The sequence below is a fragment of the Carcharodon carcharias genome, chromosome 7 (genome assembly GCF_017639515.1).
Source record: "Carcharodon carcharias isolate sCarCar2 chromosome 7, sCarCar2.pri, whole genome shotgun sequence".
Classification (NCBI taxonomy): domain Eukaryota; kingdom Metazoa; phylum Chordata; class Chondrichthyes; order Lamniformes; family Lamnidae; genus Carcharodon; species Carcharodon carcharias.
Window position 1 is genome coordinate 29,915,349 of NC_054473.1, and position 12,665 is coordinate 29,928,013.

Genomic DNA, 12,665 nt, shown 5'->3' on the forward strand with positions numbered 1-12,665 from the left:
AAAAAAGCATTAGGTGGAAGGTCCCTCATGTAGCTGAACGCATTCCCCACTGGGAGTGTTCAAGAAAGGATGTTAACAGGACCTGTGAGGCCCAAGACGGCAGTCAGTGTGCTAAATCAGCACTAGACACTGAGAAATGTCACGATTTTCTCACGCTGAATGTTTCTGGTGGATGCATGACTTACCTGCCCTGACAGCCTTGCATCAGGGCATGCCATGGTGTAGGTGGCTGGAAGTAATCTGGCTGACATTTTGAAGTTCCTGGCTTCCATAGCATTGGCAGCAGCAGCACTACGTAACCAAATTTTATGGCCAGTAAGCCCATCTGTAATTTGAGGTAACTGATCACTCAGAAGTATTGATTGCTAATATTACTGTGGCTGCCTCTACCACAAATTATTTAATTTCCTTATGTAGATTGTATGCCCAAGAAATTAACAATTAAAATATATGCAGTAATATCCTTACTAGATGAATCTCCTTACTAGACTTAAATCTCTTTAACAATATTTGCTGGATGCCACCAAATACTGTGAAATGGTGGATTTCACCTCACAAACAAAATGCTTACAGATAGAATAACTATTAACATTATTTACATAGAACCAAGGATAAGAAAGACAAGAGGCTGGATTTTCCCCTAGTCAGGATGACTCGGCAGAGCTTTAAAAATGGCATTGGGACCTGGAGATGGAATTCCTGCCCCCATTTCAGGCAGATCCCATTTTTGCTGGCAGGGGGAAGGGGGGAGGTGTGAAATGTACAGGCATGAAAAATAAATCTGTTGGGTTATTTCAAATCAGTGCTGAGTTCAAACAGACCCCATCTTTGCTCTCCCAAGAGCTTTACCTAGCAATGTGAGGAACATGATTTTATGGAGGAGACGTAAATGCTTTTGAAGGGCAGATTTAAGGTCTGTTTATGTACCATGCTCTGAAGTGTTTCAAATCCCCAACCCTTTAAAATTGACAAAAAAAAACCTGCAGCTTTCTTTTAGGCCAGGATTTTCCAGTTGTTGGGCAGGCTTGGCAGGCAGGCCCCGGGGGCGGTTGGGAAATTGACCCCTGCCTGCCGCTGGCAATTGGGCCCCAACTGTGACTTCATGCTGGTTGGCTAATTAACAGCCAACCTGTGTGAATCGCGCGCTGCTGTGCTCAGCGCTCCAGGGTGGAGACGGGAGGAGGGCGAGCGTGGAAGTTTGCACATGTGCACAGGTGCGCTCAGTAAAAGCTTCCTGAGGCACAGGGCTGCCTCAGGGAGCTAAAGATTTTTAACAATCAAAATAAAGATATTAAAAATAATGAAAACATGTCCCCTCATGTGATTCTGTCACATCAGCAGGGACACGTTAAAAATGAGTGTTGAAAGTTTCCATTATTTTTAAACCATTGGTCAAAGCCTTATCCAGCCTGTGGGTGAGGTTTTGCCAACAATGCAAAGGCTACTTGGCCTTTTCGCCTGACTGCCAGCCAAATGGTTGAGCGGGTAGCAAAAAATTCTAGTCAATTAATTGATTCAGGGCCTTAATAGGCTGCTTAATTGTTGGAGGGTGTGCTGCCGACTCCTGTGCATGCCCGCTGACTGAAATATCATGTGAGTGCGGACGTCATCGCATGTCATTTTACGCTTGTTTGGGTCGGGCATACATCTGCCCGATGAGAGAAAAGTTCTGCCCTTAAGATTAAGAAAAAGACACCCGCTGCCGGAATGCATTGATTGACAGGCCAGCAGATATATTTTATGAAAAATCATTTGCCATCTGTTTTTTGCAATTTCAATAGACTCCACAGTTCACATTTCCCAATGTTTGTTATTAAAGCTGAGTCTGTTATGAATGCTTGGCTGAGTTTCAAAAGGTCCAGAACCATTTATATCAGCAGGGGATTGTATAGCCATTTTGTGTAATAGTTTTAAGACATTGTTAAAGGATTATTTATCTTTTATATGGTTATTGAAATGGATGCTTGTTTGTTTCTACTACAGTTTGACCACTTGAGGGGATTTACATTTTTTTTGAATGGGTTTTATGAATGAGAGTTTTTTTCAGTATCAAGTATAATTTAGGTGAGACCACAATTAGATTGTAAGAAGTTTAATTTTTTTCATCTCCACATTGCTCTTGAGGTCCGCCCATAACGAATATGGGTGATTGGTTATGGAAGGTACATGGGGGCATGGAGGTGGCATGGGGAGCATGAGGAATATGAGGGGGAATGGGGAGGCATAGGGGCATGAGGGGGCATGGAGGGCATATAGGACTATGGAGGGTATGAGGGGTCATGGGGGTGAGGGGACATGGAGGGGGCATAGGGGTGGATGGGGTGATGAGGTCTGAGGGGTGAGGTGTAGAGGGCCTAACAGCCTTTAATACAGCTGGGCTGAGATCCCTGAGAACAAAGGTGGTTCTTCTAACCAGCCTGCCTCAGCACTCACCTGCGTCCATGCTCACCTCTGGACTGTCTCTGGAGATGGCAGGCCCAATTCCATTCCACCCTGCTTCCTTGGAACAAAAACAGGGCGGGTGGGGGTGGGGGGCCCTTTTACACGAGACAGGTCTGCTTGCTCAAGAAATTTCCCGACTCAACCTTCCTGTCTCGTTAACAAAAGCCTGGTCCATGTTTTGTAATCGGTAGTTATTGTTAGTGAGTTATCTTCTGATTTAGTTCAAATGTCTCCATTAAATTGATAAGGAGACCTTAATGCCACTTTGTGGATTCAGCCTCTGATTCAAACTCTATCAGAACCTGTTATTTCAAAGTATTTCACAATCCTCTGAGAGAAACAACTTTTGAAATGACCCCAGAGTTCCTTCACAGGACCTTGGTGGTGGGGGGAGAGGGGCAGTGGGAAGTTGGTGCTAGGATTCAGTTAACTTCCTGCCTGCCCATGGCTGAATGGGGACGTGGCTATTTTAACCACTGAACCTCATTAAAATGCTGTTGGAGCAGTTGAAAAGTGACTGCTGGCCTGGGGAAATTTGAGCAGCATTCAGTAGGCATGGGCATTCTGGGTGTGTCCCATGGTGGGGAATGGGAGGGAGTCCAGGACTGGGGCAGCTTAAACTTTCATGCTCCCCTGGGCCCATCAAGGGAGTGAATAAACTTACTTGAATGGCCTCTTCTACTTCCAATCCTCTTCTAAGTAGGGTTCACCTGGAGGAAAAGCTACAGTGACTCCCATGCTCAATCAAGAGTTAAAATAGTAGGCAGGGCCAGATGATGTTACCAGACCACCTTACCACCACACCCCACCCCTCACCATCGCACTGCACCACCCCCCACCCCCCTTCCCCCCACCGAAATGCATAGTTCAAGCAGGCCCTCACTGGCTCTGGTTGGCATTTGTTCAATACAGTCAACTAAAATTGAAGACAGTAGCATTCAGGCAGCATAATGGCAAATAAATTGCTTACTTTATTTTAACTGCTTACCTACCAGATTACAATTGACATTCTGTTTTTAGCCTCTGTAAGCATCAAAACCAACACTTTTGAGAATTATCGAGCATCTTTCCAAGGTCAAATCAAATAACATCTCAAACAAAAACAAAAACAAAAATATCTAGATAAACTCAGCAGGTCTGGTAGCATCGGTAGAGAGGAGCACAGTTGATGTTTCGCGTCCTCATGACCCTTCAACAGAACTATCCTGTTGAAGGGTCATGAGGACTCGAAAGGTCAACTGTGCTCCTCTCTACCAATGCTGCCAGACCTGCTGAGTTTTTCCAGGTATTTTTGTTTTTGTTTTGGATTTCCAGCATCTGCAGTTCTTTGCTTTTATCAAATAACATCTCACATAGCATTCCAATTAATTTAGAAATTTGCTTGTAAATTGTTTCCTGAACAAATCAAATAATGCTTCACGCATGAATGCAAAACCCACATACAGATGTCAAACCTCTCAGCAGTATAGCAAACCACACTCTCAATGAAATATGGAAATCTGATTATTCAGAGACCAAAATAATTTCCAAATACAATTCAAACAGTTTTGTAAGGTAATTGGTTTTAATATTCAAAGAAATAGAGGCAGTGCCCTGAGATAAGAACTTCTTATTAATTAATGGCACTTTCAAATTGTTGTGATACAGTTTGGGTGGAGATCATGCAAAAATGGCAGTATAATTGAAGAATCAGGTTCGTCAACTAAAGTGGAATCAGACAGAAAGTATTTTGAAAACAAGGAAACATGAGAGGCATTCCAAATAAATTAACAAGGTTGAAGTAAAGTAAAAATCTGGTTCTGGTTCCATTTTCAATGTGTAAATGCTCATCATCTCTTTTGGATGTTCATAGATTAGAATCCTAAAAAAGTGCAGCATCAAAGGAGTCCTTCCAACCTTACACTTTTGTGCCAGTGATATCTCTTCATCTAAAAGCTGCTTTACCTGCTTTTCAACCTGCTCCTTTGACTCGTAAACAGGAGGAGAGCAGAGGAGCTTCTTCATGACCTACACAAGAAAATCACTCCCTTCAAACGCCAAAGTCTCTTCCCTTACTGTCCTCCTGTGAGATGCTCCCAAAAATGGCAGAGGGGTTTTCAGGAGGGCCTCATGAGAGGGATGAGGGGCTGGGGGAAGGTAGTGGAGCTGAGGAAGCCACAAGCTCCATGTGTGAGTCATGATACACGGAGCAGTTCTGTCACTCCCAGCCTTTGGTCAGCCTCATCTGTTACCCTAATAGTTGCAGACCTGCTATGGCCTGGTAAAGTTTTCCTATGAAAGTCCCATTAAAATGTAATGGGACCCGGTTGATATAATAGGATCCCACTGTCTATATTCATGGGGTTACTTTTAGTTAGAGGCCTTTAGGTGGTCATCTCATTCGCTTGTTGAACCCTGCAATTTAAAATCAGAAATGTCAAGGTCCAATTGGGTAAGTTACCTTCTCGTTTTAACTACCCACCTGCCCATTTTTTGCTGATGGTTCAGTTAAAATCGAATTCATCCTTTCAATCACATCATCTTCCCAACATGTCCATTTGCGCATTTGCTCTTTCTTTTCCTCACTTTTCAATGTTATTGTGGTAATCTGATGTGTAATATACCTTTAAGAAGAATGTTATAATAGAAGATCACATGGTCTTATTATCCAATGACAGGGTAGGGCAGGCTCCCTTAGTAGTCTGTAGTCAGTGGTGAGTAGTTGAGAGTAAGAGTCTGTAATGTAGAGACAGGAGTTTAGTTGTAAACACACAAGTGTAGCTGCTGAGTTCCTTTGAAAATAAATAGAACGTGTTCTACATAAGAACCGTCTACTGATCTGCTTTGTCTATGGCACCAACTTGGTCATCCCAAAACAAGCGTGCCACCTGGATCCATTAGTCCAACTAAACTAGTGACAAGGATTCAACAGTTATTTTCTTTTTTCTTACTTTTAACTTTTGCTTTGACTTTGATTTTGTCATAATTTGCTCTTTCCACGTTCAACCTTCCTTTTGTATTCATTTTTTAGTTATTTGTGCCTTCCTTTTCCTTTCTCCTCTTTTAGAAAAACAAGGATTGAATGCAACAAGATTGTATGCACACCCAGGCCCAGAAGGAATTGATGTGAAACTTCTAATTAAGAACATAAGAAATAGGAACAGGAATAGACCATCTGGCCCCTCGAGCCTGCTCCACCATTCAATAAGACCATGGCTGATCTTCTTGTGTTTCGATTTCCACATTCCCATCTAACCCTGATAACCTTTGATTCCCTTCCCTAAGTGGCTGAAGAGGCAGGAAAGTTACATTTGATTGTGAATAGGGCTAAATAAAACCTACAATCCTCAGCCTACTGCACATTGATAACTTAATTTTCATGACAATTCATGCTGAAGAACTGGAAGACACAAAACTGAGGCGCTGCACCTCTCCTACTGGCAGCAGGGTGTAATTATGGGTTGACATGAGTAGTTTGTATTATGGCCAGGATATTTCAGATGGTGGGGTTTCCATCCCTTCCCCACCCCCATCCGAAGAGTCCCTGAAGACACTGCCTGCCCCACAGCCATTTCATGTCCAGTGGCTGCAGGCTGGACTTCCGCCCCTTCACTCAAGAGGAAGTCCTGCCTTAGAGAGCTGCCAGCCAATCTGATTGGCTGCAAGCTCTCTCATCCCTGCAGCGACTGAAGTTGCAGTGGGCAGAAGTGGAAGCTCATGAAGTCCACAGAGTCTAAGTCCCTGAAGTGCAAGGAAAGGTGAATTTTCGGGGTCTCAGGGCAGGGAGGATAGGAAAGGCCTGGAGGGGTGGATAGTTGGCATTGGAGGGCTGGGAGAGAGGCTGGGGGGTGGGGGAGGGAAGGGATTTCAAGGGGCCACAAGACCTTAAGCACAGAGCACCCTAAGTTAGAAGGGGGCTTTGATGGAGGCAAACCACCCCACTTCCCACCCGAGGCCTAAAGCTAATCATTTTCAGGCTTCCCCATGCCCAGGAAATCCTCCTGCCAGCCTAAAAATTGAGGCTGGGTGGAAATGGCCCTTAAGCAGTCAATAATTGGCCACTTAAGGGCCTCAAATGGGGCAAGGGTGAGTTGCCCATCCTAGGTCCCAACCATCCTGCATAAAATCAATGTGAAGTCGGGACGGGTGGGAAGCCCATTCATGCTATTTCACACACCCCCCGCCAAAAAAAGCTCACCAGTGGGGGAGCATGTAATTCAGGCCTATGTATGTGTATGAATTTGACACACATGCATTATAAAAAAGCTGGCAACTGGCAGCAAGTCTTTGTAATATGAAGTATACACAAACTAAATACTGGTCATATATTGTAAATGTTATGGTTGTTGAAGAACTTTAAAAAATGGTACGCTTACAGATTTCCTTTGTACATGCTTAGAAATGGTCAAATGCGACTTCTAATTTCCACCAAAAACATGCATTGTTCCAGTTATTCTTCTATGTTTACTTTTCTGATAACAGTGTTCTTTCAAAATATACGTGCACATAACATTATATATGTAGCCAATCTGCAGAAAACTTCAATTTTAGTCAGTGAGGTGTACCATAAATAATATACTCCTTGCAATGTAGAAACCTTTTTCCCAATGTGGCTGAGTTTGAGTTTGATTAATTCCTTCCGCTCAAGGTTACAAAGCTAGATTCTCAACAGCTTAGCATTAAGCCTCCTGGGCTTTCAAGTCTTCATCTTCTGAAAATCCTTGATCCTTTAATTCATGCTATCTGCTGAGGCTTTCAAACCATTAAAGTCAAATGGTCTCATACCTAAATGTTAGAAATATATTCATCTTATATTTGGTAACGAATCTTTAATTATAAATACAGTTTTGTTTGGAATGTGCTCGAAAGGCCTGCCCCTGTCAGACGAGATAAAGGTGTCCCTTTTGTTTTTGGTGCTGGTCAGAGAAGTTCATTTGTAGAACTGGAATTTTGGATTATTCTATGACTATTGGTGTAGGAATTCTGATTTCTTACTTCAGGCTATAATCTACAATATTTTAGTCAACATGAGAAATGGACCTGTCTATTAGTTCAAGTACAGCCAGATCATCAGTGCCTTCCACTTAGCTCAAATTAAAGCAAATGAGTGGAAGACAAATTATTGACCTGGTTAGGAGGTTGGTTAGGCAGTAGAAAACAGATAGTAGAGATAATAGAGGGGGATTTTATGGATTCCACAAGAACGGGAATGTATTGTGTGGAGTAACTTAATTAGGTGGGGTGCAAAATTTTGATTCTTGATGGTAGGTTGAGATGCAGAGATAAAGTCAGTGGCTTATTTGTGGCATTAGGCAGGCCTATGGTGGGGTTTCTACTTGTCATAAATTTGTATGCCATGTATACTCATTGGGCAGGATTTTAACCCCATCGGGGGCGAAGCTGAAGTTTGGATGCGCACAGGCGCACTTCCGATCAGGGCCAATTAAGGCCCGCCCAGCGTGATATCCGCACGGAAGCGCTATGTGCTGCCTGTGCGGGTGGGGGTGGGGGGGAATCCCTAACCCCGAGAGTGTGTTCTTTTGCGCATGCACGAAAGAGCGCACTCATCACCCTGAAGCTAAATGCTGCCTCAGGGAGATCATCTCTACAGTAAAAAATATTAAAAATAAAAAAATAAAAAATTCCCTGACTTATCCCCTCATGTGACACTGTCACATGAGTTGAGACATGTTCATAACTTTTCAAAAAACTTTAATTAAATCTTTTAAAACTTACATGAAACCTCATCCCACCTGTGGATGAGGTTTCATGCTTTTTCTAATTCCCGCCTGGGCTCCTGGCCTGCCCGCTAACCTTAAGGTCCATTAATTACTTTAATGACTCTGTCAATGGTCTCAGTTGGCCATTGACAGGTCGGCGGGTGCACAGCTGATTTTGCTGCGCCCCCGCCTACCAGAAAATTTAAATTGGGCACAGTGACGTTGAGAGTTCTGCCCGACATCATCGCGCTTCATTTTACGCATTGGCAAGCGGGTCCCACCCCCCATCCCCCACCCCCCCTTCCTACCCATTAGTATGAAACTTTGTAATTATGTCCTGCCTTCAAGATAAAATCAGCAGCACACGAGAATCTTCTCGCACCCAGTTCAGGATTATCTAAAGGTGATGTGCACCAATCGGCTTTGTGCAGTTCAGCAGTTTTCCTTGTTTAACAATGAGGCACAAAGGAAGGGAGCAGGAGACTGGACTCTTGCATGGCTGCTTGGGACCAGCAAGGGTGAGTCAGTGGTGAGGAGGGATGCGGAGTGGAGTTGGGGGCATGGAGGAGTGAAGTGGGAAGGGACTGACACCTTGCACGTGGTGGGGAGGAGGAGTGGTTGTGGGGACAGTCAGTCAAGGTAAGAAAATGAGGGATGTAAAGGGCAGGATCATGTGGGTCCACCTCAGGGATTGGCTGGCAAAGTCTTTACAAGGCTTTGAGTGAACCTTCAACATTTCAATTATCCCCGATGAGAGTGATCTCGGACAATGTCCTTTACAATGGAGAGAAGGGAGGGCCAGCTGAGGCTGCAAGTTCAGCCATGTCCCACATACAAAGCTGGACACTAACATGAATATTCAATAGAGTGAATAAAAAAAACACAACATTGTTTCTTCTACAATACAGGAAATGTCCCTAACTCCACTATAACCATAAACACATGCCAATCATGAGGCATGCCAGTACATTTAGCTCTCTGACTAAGCTAGAATCAAAAAATAATGATGATGCACACATTAATAAAGTGAAATCAATATAATGTGAAATAGTTACATGTGAAATTTAATTTTGAAAAGCACCCAAGACACTTTTGTGCTCTCAAGTCTACTGTTAATTGTTGGGGAGGAAAGTTGTGACCATGATGCACAGCCTCCCTGTTTGACCAGGAGGCTTTTTAATAGGCCACCTGCAGCATTGCCAGCTGATGGTGGGTTTCATCAATGAAAAGATTCCCCCACCGCCAAATTGCATGTATTTTCCATGCACACCGCTGACACTTAGAATTTTAATTATAATGCGTGGGAGATGGCAAAAAGAGAGAAAGCAGAAGTTGCACACAGTTTCAGTTACAACATCAGGAACGACGTGCTATTGACAAAATCCTAGCGAACAGGTACATACTCGAATTGGCACGAAGTGACTAGCAGCATCCCACAGGGATTTGTGCTGGGGCCCCCAACTATTAATCATATACATTAATGACTGAGATAACATATTAGAGAGCCACATATCCAAGTTTTCTGTTGGGAAAAAGATTGGTGCCATAATAAATAATACAGATGGGAGCATAAAATTACAAAGAGACTTTGATAGCTTAAGTGAGTGGGCAAAACCGTGGCAGATGGATTTCAGTGCAGGTAATGTAAGGTCATCCATCTTGGACTAAAAAAGGATAGATCCAGGTTTTCTTTTTAAATGGTGCAACGCTAGAAGCAATGGAGATCCAAAGAGATTTAGTAATCCGTGTACACAGATCACAAAAATGTAGTACTCAAATACAATAAAAGTCAAAAAGGCTCATGGAATGTTAGTCTGAACGAGAGGGCTAGAATATCAGGGTAGAAAGTTTTCTAATAGCTGTCCAAAGCTCTGGTCAGATGACATCTGGAGCACTGTGCACAGTTCTGGGCACTACACAAAAGAAAGGATAATTGGCCTGAGAAAGAGTGCAGGACAGATTCATCAAAATATTATCAGAGCTTAAAGCATTAAAGTATGATGAAAGATTAAATGATTACCTGGAATATGGAAGATTAAGGGAAAAATATTCCCCCCGTTGGGGGGAAGTGTGGGAGCAGGCGTGGGCGGGCACGCCTCCAACCAGTGCCCCCAGTCGGGGGTGGGCCACCATTTTACATGGGCGGGCCAACTAAGGCCCGCCCAGCGTGACGTCCGCCAGGAAGCACAATGCGCTCCTTGTGTGAACGGGGATTCCCTCAGCCGGGAGTGCGCTCTTTCGCGCATATGCACGAAAGAGCGTATTGATCCCCGTGAGGGGAAGTGCTGCCTCAGGGAGATGAGTTGCGACATGTCCATAACTTTAATTGAATGCTTTATTAAAAATTTAAATACCCTCATGAAATCTCATCCCGCCCATGGATGAGGTTTTATGCTTTTTCTGAAGCCTGCCATGGTTCCTGGCCTGCCCGCCAACCTTAAGGTTGGACGGGCAGGTCCATTAATGATTTTAATTAGTGTCTCAATGGCCTCAATAGGTCATTGACAGGTTGGTGGGCGCGCAGCTGACTCGGCTGTGCCCTTGCCGACCTGAAAATGGAAATGATGCGGGGTGATGTTGGGAGTTCCACCCGACATCATCCCGTGTCATTTCACACGTTGATGAGCAGGCCCCACCCTGCTTGCCCACTCGTCAAGTGGAAGATCCTGCCCTAAGAATCATTTGATTAGGTTTTTTAGGATTTTGAAATTAATTCACGGGATAGATAGAGAAAAACGTTTTTCATGGTTGAGGGACTCTAGAATAGGAGGACATAATCTTAAAATCAGAGCCAGGCCATTCAGGAGTGAAGTTAGGATGCACTTCTTCACAGAAAGGGTAGTAAAAGTATGGAACACTGTCCCACACAAAGCAATAATTCCTCATTCAATTAATTATTTAAAATCTGAGGTCAATAGATTTTTGCTAGCCAAAGGTATTAAGGGATATGGGGCCAAGGGAGCTGAATGGCATTAGAATACAGGTCAGCCATTACCTCACTGACTGGCAGAACAGGCTTGATGGGCTGACTGGCCTTCTCCTGTTCCTATGTCTGCTGGGGTTTTACTATTGTTCTGAATAGTTTGTCCTGTAATTTACCAACATTCTTTTTTCTTTGCGTCTTTTTCTGAAGAAGGACAAAAACTACTTTGTCCTAATTATAATGACTCTGGAGAAAAGCACAAGTGGACTGAACTGTCATTTGATGAGGAGCTGGAGAAGAGATCTGTTATGTTTTACTATGGGGTCACTTTGCTTGCGGACCGGTTACACGCTTATCTGTCGACAGGTGAGTCGATTACAATATACTCCAGATGCAGAGACCAATATGAAATGAAGCACATGCTATTTATTTACATAGACAACAGAGCACTGACATGATCTGTGTTTCCCCAGCCAGACCCTACTCTACACTAACGTTAACATGGTAGCCCATGCTACATAGCTATTGGTCTTACAGTCACGTGGTCATTCTCTTAAAGGTGTTTTACACCTCAGATTACCACATCCCTCCCCCTTTACTTGAAAGTAAATTTTACAATATATTAACTATTTACAAAAATGAACTATTTACAAATTCAGTCTCTCAGGAAGTTTTTTCAAATGTGTCGACCGTCGTAGTTCTATGACTTCGTATGGTTTATCTGAGGCCTCCCTCTCGGGAGTTATCTGTCCACAAGTAGGAATCTGTAGGTTTGCCTCTTTGACTCTCTCAGGCTCTACCGGTCCTACAGGTAATTCCAAGGCAAGATGAGTTCCTTTTCCCTGTGGTGTAGACTCCAAATGGAATGTTTTCATACTCTTCGGGCTCTATCGCATGCACTCCTGCTGCCCCTCCCCTCCAAGTTCAACAATATTAAGGTCAACTGTCAGGAAGATTCTCAAAATCAGGATGTTGGGCCTAGGCTAAATTAAACACAATATGATCAGTATCCTGTTGTGTGAAAAATTTCGGGGCCTTGTTAGTAATTTCGCTTTCTCTTCCTACCTGTCTTATTTTGATGGGTTTTGTTCTTGGCAGCGCTGACTTTAATCTCGGCCTTCTTTTCAATTTCCCTATTGGCCAGACTAGGCTCAGATATAAACTCAACTTGAGTGAACTCGGTGATAGAGTCTTCCAGCATTTCTTCATCTGTCAGCTCCTTTGAAAATCAGTGGTCTCTATTTTTAAGGCTTCTTGGCTTCCACGTAGCTGGTTCTTCAATTCTTTCATTTTGTTTTTATATTTGTTAGTTGTTTCCTGGAGAATTAAGTATTGTTGTGCTTTCTCGGCTAATTGATTCTTCATCTCAGCCAGAGATATGCTGAATTATTTCTGTTCTTCCTCATACCTTTTTAATGGTACAAATTGGGACCTGAGGGAATCTTGCAATATGTGAAAGTCCTTCAGCTGTGTTTTTTTCCTTTTTGGAGGTTACTGACTTCAACTCAAACTCTGTCCTGAAACATCACTTCTACTAGTTCTTTTTGTTGAGTCTTTACATGCTCCTTTTTCCAAACAACTACACTTCCTGCTTCTGATTG